Raw genomic sequence first — 11,394 nt, 5'->3', positions numbered from 1 at the left:
TATATATATATATATATATATATATATATATATATATGTATGTATATATATATATATGTAAATAAATAAAATCTTTTTCAAACTCGTACTACAATCTTACCTCCTCTTGGGTCGTGGTTTCTTGTGCATTTCTGTGATGTCTAATGATGCTGAATGTATTTTCAGACTTCTGCTCGCTGCGTCTCAGGCGCCTTTTTGTTCATAGGGCTAGTCCCCTATTTCCCACGGAGACCGAGCACACCCAGAGGATGCTATCAGGTCTGCCCGAGCTTTCCTAACCAGCCTCCCCCGCTGGAGCGAGTCGCCAGGTGGCGTAACTGAGCGAAACTCGGGGTCCGCCTCCAACTGACGAGACCACGCCCCTTTCCGAGTCTACCCGAACTTCCCCGAGGCCTGAGGCTCCGCCTCGTACCCATGAGGTCACGCCCCAGCCCGCTTGCACCGCCTCAGCGCCCAGCCCTGCCCTGCGCGTGCGCCGACTCGCCTCGTCCTGTCCGAAGCGGTCCCGCCTCGCGCGGATGAGGCCTTGCGGAGGCGGCCCTGAGGTGGCTCTCCGCTCTCCAAACCCCGCCCAACGCGCCTCCTGCATACAGCTCCGCCCCTAGCTGCCTGCTTAAGAAGCCGCTTCGGTCCTGCCTCCGCGGTCAGCAGCGCCTCAATTTCAGGCGACCTCGCGCGGCTGCGAGTGGCCCTACAGGATAGGTACCGTTAGTCCCTCGCCGCGCGCCGTAGCACCGGCGCTGCTACTTCCTGTGCCCGTGGACCCGGATGTGCCGAGCGGCTGCGGCGCGCTCGAGCCTCCCGGCTGTCCTGACGCGGCGGAGCGCGGCTTTTGCTCGCGGTGCAAGCGAACGGGACAGCGTCAGCGGGTGAGAGGCGGGACGGTGGGTGGCAGGCGGCGACGGCGGCATGCCGAGCGGTTGTCTTTAGCGGTGCTGCTGCCGCTGGCGTCGCGGCGGGCCCAGGCCGCGGCGGCGCTTTGTCGTGGGCGGGCGGGGCCGAGGGGCCGGGTGGCGCTGAGAGGGACCGGTCGGTGGCTCGGTGCGTGGTCCGGCCTCGGCAAGGCCCTTCTCTGGTCAGCGCTCTCGAGTGCGCCGTTCTTTCTGGGCAGGCGCGCGGCCGTTTCCGAGCGCTCGGGAAGGCGGGGCTCTTAACGCCCGCGGCACCGTTGGTCCGCGGCGCGCAGGGCTTCCTTTCGGGACGTAGAGCCTTGAGCAGAGGCAGAGCGGGAAGGACGCCGGGGACCTGGCAGAACTCCCGGGGCCGGGGCTCGAAGGTGAACCATCAGCCGGCGAGCCGCTGTCTCCGCAGGTCTGTCCCTAGGTCCAGTATCCAGGAGCACCGCGACTTAAAATTGGGGGTTGCGCTCATTCCTGGCACTTGTAACTTGTGCTCTCGATTATACGTGTGGCAAAAACGGTCCTTGTTTTGTTTCATTTTTGTTTTTGTTTTGTTTTTCCATTTTAAGTCAGGGTCTTACCGTGGAGCCTTGGCTGGCCTTTTAACTCGCTATTTAGACCATGCTGGCCTTGAGCTCACGAAGATCCGCGATTCTTGTACCTGGTGTGTGTGTATGTCTGAGAGAGAAGAGAGAGAGAATGAATGAATGAATATAAATTGTACAACTTGGATAGCCACAAGGCAAACCGCATGTTAACTTTAAATCTTCTTTTTACGTATTTAGGTTTTCTGAGACAAAAAAAAAAAAGTCTCATGGAAGTCCGAATCAGCCAGGACTGGACTCATTAAGTAGTCTAAGCTGGTCTGTAATTCTTAGCAATCCAGATGCCTCCACCTTGGTACTGGGTTTGCAGGTGTGAGACATCATGCCTGGCTGTTTTTATTTCCTTGCCGTTGAGAGGAATCTTTGTGTCCCAGGCTGGCCTCGGATCCTGGCCTCAGGTTATCTCCTATCTCAGTCTCTTGCGTATCTGGGAGTGCTGGTTCCTGCTGCGGTGCCCAGCCCCCTCTCACTCCCTTATTTATTTATATATTTAAACAAAAAACAAAAAACACATGGTCTCACTGAGTAGTTCTGGCTGTCCTGAAACAGGCAGACCTCGAACTCAAAAGAGATCATCTACCTGCCTCTGCCACCTGAGTACTAAAGGATTGAAGGTCTACTCCACATCTTCCTCCCCACCAAATGTTTAAATTCTCAAGATAGCCTAATAACGAAAGTGTCATTATTTCCTTTTATTGTATTCTTCTAACTTTAAAAACGTTTAAAAAAACGTTTGGCATTATGTAATGAAACTGTTTTAAGTTGTGTAGGTACCATGATCATCCAACAGTACAATAACTGCCTCATAATGTTGCTGATACTGTTGTCCCTCTGAGGCATTTACTGGTGTTTTGGCTTCTGTGTTGGGTTGCTCTTTGTGGCCCACTCAAGGTCATAACATAGCATTCCTCAGAATGTTGTTTTCTGGCCACCTTATTTACAACTACATAGTAACCTTTCCTTGGGTTAATCTTCCCTTCCAGTTAACTCTTTCAGCTCTCAGCTGCTTTGTGTTCCTGGGTGGGAGAGAATTTTTTGTGTGCTCTCAGTCACCATTTCCTCCATTTTCTGTAGCATCTTTACTTAGCCTTTTGGTTGTCGCCTCCAGTGATTAGGCACCCCTGTTTCTGAAGGCTTTGTTCTGGCTGTCCATAAAATTAAAAAAAAATGTGTGTGTGTGTGATATGTGTATGTATATGTTTATATTCTGTGTGTGTATGTCTCTGTCTGCCTTGTGTGCCTGAGGAGACAGGAGGGTGTCTGATCTTCTGGTGGTTATGAGCTACCCAGCATGGGTGTTGGGATTCAAACTCAGATCCTCTTGAAGAGCTGCATATGCTCTTGACTCCTGGGCTGTCTCTTCAACCCTGTCTTTTTTATTTTGTGTGTATAGGTGTTTTGCCTACACGTATATCTCTGTACCACTTGGGTACCTGATGCCCACAGAGGCCAGAAGAGGGAATCAGATACCCTGGAACTGGAGTTACAGAGGATTGTAAGTCACCATGTTGGTGGTGGGAATTAAACCCATGCCTTCTAGAAGAGCAGGCAGTGCTCTTAACAGCTGAGCCATCTTTTTATTAGTCCCTGTCCATGAGTTTCTTGAGGCTGTTAGCAAACAAGTGGAAGCATTATCTTTTTTATTTGTATTTATTTATTTGGTTGGTGAGCCATAGGTGGCCTTGAACTATGTAGACCTGTCTCAACTTGAACCTGTGATCCTCTTGCCTCTGCCTTCTGAGTACTTCCATTATAGACAGGCGTGTGCTGCCCTACTTGACTGAAAGCTTCATTTTTGATATGTTTGTGAATGTGTGTGGAACTGGGGATCAAATTCAAGTTCCTCCACATGCAAAGCAAGCACTTAACCACTGAGTTATCCATAACCCTTATTCTTAAACATTCGATGTTTTAACACCCTTAGTGAAGGGTGTTAGTTTTTGGTCTCTTTCAAATGAATTATTTGGGTATGGAAAGTGTTCTTGAACGTGGTTCTCAGGTTGAAGGAAGAATTTTGAAATGTGAGGGTACTTTGTCAGAGAGGAGGAGAGAAGCTAGACCTCAGTGATTGGGTGATAGAAGACCTTTTAGTGTAGCTGCCACTGTTCTGCTTTGGAGCTTAAGCCCCAGTTGGGTTCTGGCTCTCATTGAGTTGTCTTTTAATATAAGGTGGAGACCAGTTAACCAATACTGGCCATACCATCTGCTAACCCCAAAACCTGCTCTATGTGGTGGGCCAGTGGGAGTTGTGATAAAACAGTTCACTCACTGGTCAGGTAAGCCTTTCCCTTCATGATTTTCTGTGGCCATTTCTCCAAGTGCCAATTCCACATGTTCTGGCTCAGGGAGTGTGTGTGTGTGTGTGTGTGTGTATCTTGTAGAGGTTGACCTAAAATTAGAATTTATCAGGACACTGTGGTCCATGCTTAGGAAGCAGAAACAGGTGCATCTCTATGAGTTTGAGGCTAGCCAGGTGCTACATAGTGAAGTCATGTTTTGAAGGAAATATATAAAAGTAAAGTTAGAATTTAAACTGAGTTAAATGGATTATTGGGGCATGTAAATTAAAATCATAGTTAGATGTGATCTCATCCCAGTTAAGCTGACAGTTAACAAAAGACAGTAACATGTTGGTGAGCCTGTGAAAAAGGGAGCCGTGATATATAGTTGGAATGTGATATATAGTTGGAATGTAAATTAATACTGCTAAAGTGGATCCAGAATGGGAGAAACCAAAAATACTAAAAAATGAAGCTACTTTTTTGACTGAGCAATCCCATTCTTAGGTATATATCCAAGGGAAATGTAGTCAGTATACAGAAGAGACACATGCACAACCTTTTTTCTTTCAGCACTGATCACAATAAACAAGATACAGAATCAACTCAGGTGGCCATCTGGGACTGAGTGGGAAAGCATGTGATGTCTGTATGCATATACCCCCAGTGGAGGATTCAGTTATAAGGAGAATGAGGAGTTTAGAAACCGTTTGTAAAGTGAAATAAGCCATTATACAGTGCTGTAAGGAAATAATCAGAAGTAACTTAAGAGAGCACAGAGCTTGGGATGTAGTTAGAAGTGGAGGTACCACCTTCAAGGTCTACTCAGCAATCTACTTCTGCTAGCTAGGTAATATCTCCTGAAGATCCCAAAATCTCCTAAAACAGTGTCATCAGTTGGAGACCAGATGTTTATTAAACACATGGGCGTGGAAGGCATTTTAATATTTATAACATTCTGTCTTTGGTCCCATAGACTTAGGACATTTTGTAATGCAGGATATATTCACTCTAGCTATACACATCCCCATGGTTTTAACCATCCCAGTACTGTTTAAAAGTTCAGAGAGTATTTTGAGACTTAGGCAAACTCATAGCTGTGAACTCTTGTTAAAAATAAAAAAATAAGCCAGGCAGTGGTGGCACACGCCTTTAATTCCTACACTTGGGAGGCAGAGGCAGGAGGATTTCTGAGTTCGAGGCCAGCCTGGTCTACAGAGTGAGTTCGAGGACAGCCAGGGCTACACAGAGAAACCCTGTCTCAAAAAACCAAAAATAAATACATTAAATAAATAAATAATGTTAAGTACTTCCAATATACACAGAGTAAAAACATTGCTGTTCTAAAATGGAAGAATAGGAAGATAGCTAAGAAATACCAGACTGAAACAAGACTGAAGCCCAGCAGAGCAAATACCAAACCTGTAGTTTCATATTTAGCATATGGACTTTTTAAAAAAATATTTATTTTATTTTTATATATATGAGTACACTGGCTGTACAGATGGTTGTGAGCCATCGTGTGGTTGCTGGGAATTGAATTCAGGACCTCTGCTTGCTCTGGCCCTGCTCACTCCAGCCACCCCGTTTGCTCCGGCCCAAAGATTTATTATTATATCTAAGTACACTGTAGCTGTCTTCAGACACACCAGAAGAGGGCATCAGATCTCATTACAGGTGGTTGTGAGCCACCATGTGGTTGCTGGGATTTAAACTCAGGACCTTTGGAAGAGTAGTCAGTGCTCTTAACCGCTGAGCCATCTCTCCAGCCCTAGCATCTGGACTTTTACCATGTGGGTTTTAACAGGTTTGGTCAGCCTTTACATGCAGCACATATGGACTCCTTCTTGGGCCAGCTCCATTTGGTGGTGCCTGCAGCTTGGGTATCTTCAAGAAGATCCTAGAATTGCTTTTGCAACTCAGGTTTACCTTTCACAGCTTTATGAAGGAATCTCAGGTTCTTAACATAAATCCGACTTTGCATGCTATACATTGCTTCTTTTGTCCACTTATTTTCTGGAACCTTGGATCAAGCCTCTTTGACCCTTAACTCTTACCATACTTCTGCATGCCTGCAAAACCGTGCATGGGTAATGCCAAGTTGTGCTACCAGATATATCCATTGTAGGCCTTTGTTTACATTCCCTGATTAGGTTCTTCAGAGACTGTCTGTTTATTTAGAAATAGTCTTACTAACTGAGCCTAGCTGATCTGGAACTTGCTGTATGGACCAGGCTAACCTCCCATTTGTGGCACTACTGCTTTTGCCCCACGTACTTAGACTACATGTATGTACCACCATTTCTGCATTTAACATTCTTGGTGGTGTAGGCCTTTAATCCCAGCACTTGGGAGGCAGAAGCAGGTGGATCTCTAAGATTGAGGCCAGCCTGTTTTACAGGTGGACTTTCAGGACAGCCAGAGCTACACTGAGAAACCCTGTTTGGTGTACTTGTTTGGGCTACTTTATGGGTTCTTATAGCTCTACTTCTCTCCCAACCCTTATTCCACCCTTATCCCGTCCAGCCCTCCAACAGTAAGGTAGGAGAGAAAGATGGTTAGAGGGGAAAGGTGGCATAGGCCTCTTTAGATACTCCTGCTGATAAGGGACTTTGGACTCCTAGGGGCAAGTCCAGTCTTTGTTATCAGAATATCTCCAAACACAGCAATACAGGCCCTCTGGTAGCTCTCCCATTTATACCCTCTCCAGAGTACGGGCCCCAGAATTAAGGCAAACCTCATAGCTGTGAATCCCAGCTGGCAAAAATCACGTCCTTGCTAGTAAACTAGCAAATCATAATCATCTGCTGTGAAATAACTCTTATCCCACCCCCGGGGTTCGAACAAAAGCATATTCATGTAACATAACTGGGTTTTTAAAGAAACCAAAATTCACACTGCAAAACCCTGTCTTGAAAAAGAAAAGAAGAGGTTTTCAAATGAGTTTATATTTTTATATTATGGAAACATTAATGAAGTTTTAATTTTAGGATTTATTTTTATTATTTTAAAGTTGTGTATGTATGCAGGTGCCTATGGAGATGAGGCATCACATTTACCTGGAACTAGAGTTACTGGAGTTGTTGGTATGGGAATCAAACTTGGTCCTCAGTGAGAGCTGAACCATCTCTCCAGCCCACGCTCATAAAGTCTTGCCTTTAGGGCACCTTTCCTCTTGTTTCAGTGTAATCTCTTCAACAGTTACTGCAGCTTTGCACTCTTGCCTGTAGCTGTAAATGTACTCATTCTTCTCTCACCCAAGTGCATATTTGCTCTGAATTCCCACTGTAAACCTAACTAATGGCAGACAACAGTAGCCTCGCTATACCTTGAATGTTACAGTGTTTGAAATTTTTTTCTGCCATATTAATTAGTATTTTACTTTTGAGGTCAGCCTCAAAATTTTAGAACACAGGCAGAACATAAATTCTTTGCCAGAATGTAACAGGAATGTCCTCTAGTCCAGCTCTGACAGACTTTGTTCCCACTTAAAATGTCATGAGTGTAGTGTTTACTGACAACATTTCTGTTGGCATTTTGTTCTTCTACATGCCCACAGGATTGCCCCATTAAGAGTTGGTAACACGGGCTGGAGAGATGACTCAGCAGCACACTGACTGTTCTTCTAGAGGTCCTGAGTTCAAATCCCAGCAACCACATGATGGCTCACAACCATCTGTAAAGAGATCTGATGCCCTCTTCTGGTGTGTCTGAAGACAGCTACAGTGTACTTAGATATAATAAATAAATAAATCTTAAAAAGAAAAATTCCAAAAAAAAAAAAAAAAGAATTGGTAACACAAGCCAGGTGTGGTAGCACACGACTTTAATCCCAGCACTCGGGAGGCCAGGGCTATACAGAGAAACCCTGTCTTAAAAAAAAAAAAAAAAAAAAAAAAAAAAAAAAGAGTTGGTAACACAGCAGTGCAGGGCTTCTTCAGCTTACCTCTCCATACTTTCCCCTTTCCTCTACTCAGTTCCAAAGACCTGTGAATCACTTAATTAGATAAGAACTGCAAGAACTTCTTGGTGTGAGTTTTCTGTGTTAGTTACTCTTCTTATTGTTGTAATACAATACTTGATAAGCATCTCGGGTTAACAGATAGGTGTTGAGCAGGAGACTTTAGTATTCAAACTTGAGCATGTGGGGGACAGTTCACATTTAGACCATATACAGAAAGCCAAGTACCATGTGATCTTATTTGTACATGGAATAAAGTAGATGTCAGAAACTGAAGGTAGATTAGTTGAGTGATTGATACCAAGATTCAGGCAGGTTGGAGGAGCTGGGGCAACTAGTGTGCAAGTCTGTCATACATTTCAGAGGATTCTCAGCACAGAGGTGATATGATGACTATGATGTCAGCACTGCACGTTTTGTGCAGATATCACTGCCCCACTCCACCCATGAACATGCACAAAGGATATATCAGTTTTAAAAAGCTGATATGTCTCTAGTACAGTATTTAGGAAGTTGCACTAGAAGGATCACTCCAAGTTCCAGGCCTGTTCCCTTGTCTTCCCTTCTCCCTCCCTCCTTCCTTTCCTCCCTCCCTCCTTTCCTCCCTCCTCACTTCCAGGAACAGATGAACAAAAACAAAAGCAGGCCAAGTTGTCATCTAATAACAATACTCAGAAAGCTGAGACAGGAGAATTGTGAGTTTGAGGCCAACCTGAAATACATAGTAGGTTTTAGGTCAGCCTGGGCTACATGGTTACACTGTCTCTCATAAAAACTACAAAAAGCTGAGTTAAAATTAGAAACACAACCTGCCAGTGGTGATGCTGCCTTTAATTCCAGCTCTTCCAAAGGCAGGTAAATTTTGGGTTTGAGGCTAGCCTGGTCTACAGAGCTAGTTCCAGGGACAACCAGAGTTACACAGAGAAACCCTGTTCTAAAAAACAACATTTTTTTTTTTTTGAGTTTTTACATTTTGCTGTTGGTGTCCTGTGCTGTCTTTTGGGGTGTCTGCACCTTATGGGAAAGCACTTTATTTTTCATTAAACAAATTATAATGTGTATAGGTGTTTTGCCTGTATGTATGTCTGTGAACCTCTGTGCAGTATCTGAGGAGGCCTGAAGAGGTTGTTAGATTTCTTTAGACTGGAGTGAGAGACAGTTGTGAGCTGCATGTTACATGTGCTAGGAATGGAACCTATTTCTTGTTGAAGAGCAGCTAGTGCTCTTAACCATTGAGCCACCTTTCCAGCCCCTTGGAAAGCAGTTTTAGATATATTTAGCAGTTTTACATATATACTTAAATTTGAGGTCTGGGACACATCTCACTATATAGCCTACTATAGCTAGCCATCTTGTTCAGGGATTTTTTTTTGTTTTGTTTTGATTCAAGTGCTGGGATTACAGGAGGCTGCCATACCTGCCTGACTTTTAAAAAAATGTGTCTTCTGTATGTCTATGTACTATGTGTGTGCAGTGCCTGAAGAGGAAAGAGAGGGTGTCAGATTTGCTGGAATTAAAATTAGAGACTGCCAGGTGGTGGGGCGTATGCCTTTTATCTCAGCACTTGGAAAGGAGATCTCTGTGAGTTCCAGCCCAGCCTGGTCCACAAAGTGAGGTCTAGGACAACCAAGGCTACATAGAGAAATCCTGTCCTGAGAAATGTATTTCTGTGTGTGTGTGTGTGTATACATACATACAGATTGCATAAACATTAGAGACTTTTGTAAGCTGCAATGATAGGTGCTAGGAATTGAACCCAGGTCCTCTGCAAAAGCAACAAATGATCTAAACCACTTACCATTTCTCCAGCCCCACCTGCTTGACTTTTGTGTGTTTTCTGGGGATCCTAAATTAGTCTTTGTGGTGTACTTTCCCATTTTATTTGCACATTCTTTATTTAGAATTTGAGCATTGTTTTTGGTTATATGTTTTACCTTTTTATATTATTTGATAAGTATTTTTATTCATTTTTTAAAAATTGTGTGTGTGTGAGAGAGTGCAGGTGTGTATGAGAGACAGAGTGAGAGTGTGTGTGAGTGAGTGAGTGACTCTTGGGAATCTGTTCTCTCCTGCTATGTGGTTTCTGGGAACTGAACAAAGGTTGCCAAGCTGATAGATTGGTTTGCCTGTTAAATCATATTGTGGGCTTTTTTTAAAAAAAAAGATTGATTTTTTTTTTTGTTTGTTTGTTTGTTTTTTGAGACAGGGTTTCTCTGTATAGNCCTGGCTGTCCTGGAACTCACTCTGTAGACCAGGCTGGCCTCGAACTCAGAAATCCGCCTGCCTCTGCTTCCCGAGTGCTGGGATTAAAGGTGTGCGCCATCACGCCTGGCAAGATTGATTTATTTTTATTTTATGTGTATAGAGGGTTTGTTTACATATATATGTCTGTATACCATATACATGAATATTGCTGGAGGATGCCAGAAGAGAACACCAGATTTCTTGGAACTGGAATTACAGATGGCTTTGAGCCACCATGTAGATGCTGGGAATTAAACCTTGGTCCTCTGGAGGAGCAGCCTCTTCTTTTAACCATTGAGCCAAGTCTCTGCTCTGTAGGTCAATTTTTTTAAAGAAAATAATTTAAGTTGATAGGTCACTTTTCTTAGAACAGATTCTGAAAATAAGAGTCACTACATCAAAGTTTATAGGGTATCCAAGCCCTTTCCACTTTCATACTGCCCTCTGAGTTCATTCCCATTCAGTGTTTTAATGGGTTGAGGACCATTTGAAATCTTGCCACCTCACCTTGCTTCCCAGACCCACTGCAGCAGTGGCTAGTAGTCTGCCACTTGTGTGGTTTAGGGCTTACTGCTGGCTTGATTATCTTGGGTATGTAAGTGGTGAAGTTGGACATTCTCCTCAAGCTGTTAGGCAGATGTTCGGTTTACTCTTGGTTAGTGTTTGAGTGTCTTTGACAAGTGTATTCTGTGGTGCCCTGATGATGGTAGCCGTTTGTCCTACTGTACTCAGATGTCCTTTCAGAGACTCTCTGCTCCCAGGGCCTTGTAGAGAAGTGCTCCTACTACCCAGCTCTATCTTTAGCCCATTTTTGAATGTTTTGCTTAATGATTCTTATTTTATGTGTATTGATGTTTTGCCTACATGTATGTCTATGTGAGGGTGCTGGATACCCTGGAACCCAAGTTATAAACAGTCGTGAGCTGCCATGTGGGTGCTGGGAATTGAGCCCTGGTCCTCTGGAAAAGCAGCCGGTGCTCATGACCTGAGCCATCTCTTCAACCCCTTTTGAATCTTCTTCTTTTGTTTGTTTTTCTCTTTGTATAGCCCTTACTGTCCTGGAACTCTCTTTGTAGACCAAGCTGACCTTCTGCTCACTGAGTTCTTTCTGTCTCTAAGGTGTGCACCACTACAGCCTGGCACATTTTTATTTTTATGTACTCATTTTTGAGGTAGGGTCTCATGTATATCTAGACGGCTTTGAACTTGTTCTGTAGGCCAGCTGGCCTTGAACTCAGAGGGATCCACCTGCCTTTGCCTTCTTAGTGCTGGGAGTATCTTTACCCCTGATATTTAACATTTTAAAACTGTATATGCTTTTTAAATTTTTTTTTAATTTTAATTTTTTATTTTTTGGTTTTTCGAGACAGGGTTTCTCTGTGTAGTCCTGGCTGTCCTGGAACTCA

The 11,394-nt window shown here is 44.1% G+C and overlaps 1 protein-coding gene across 13 annotated transcripts in view; it reads left to right on the top strand.

Annotated features, from left to right (window-relative positions):
• Positions 1-643: 643 nt before the first annotated feature.
• The window catches only part of Ep400 (E1A binding protein p400), a 106,818-nt gene continuing 96,067 nt past the window's right edge, over positions 644-11,394 (top strand). For 9 of the 13 annotated variants that reach the window (XM_029477957.1, XM_029477962.1, XM_029477965.1 and 6 more), the window contains exon 1: positions 656-869. The gene's annotated coding sequence lies outside the window, so the exon portion shown is untranslated. Of the gene's footprint in view, positions 870-1,014; positions 1,312-2,897; positions 3,000-11,394 lie in introns of those variants that run through there. The other 4 variants (XM_029477964.1, XM_021163048.1, XM_029477956.1 and 1 more) reach the window with 3 other exon arrangements.

The sequence above is a fragment of the Mus caroli genome, chromosome 5 (genome assembly GCF_900094665.2).
Source record: "Mus caroli chromosome 5, CAROLI_EIJ_v1.1, whole genome shotgun sequence".
NCBI lineage: Eukaryota > Metazoa > Chordata > Mammalia > Rodentia > Muridae > Mus > Mus caroli.
The sequence above is the reverse complement of the archived record's forward strand: the minus strand, read 5'-3'. Positions and strand labels throughout refer to the sequence as shown.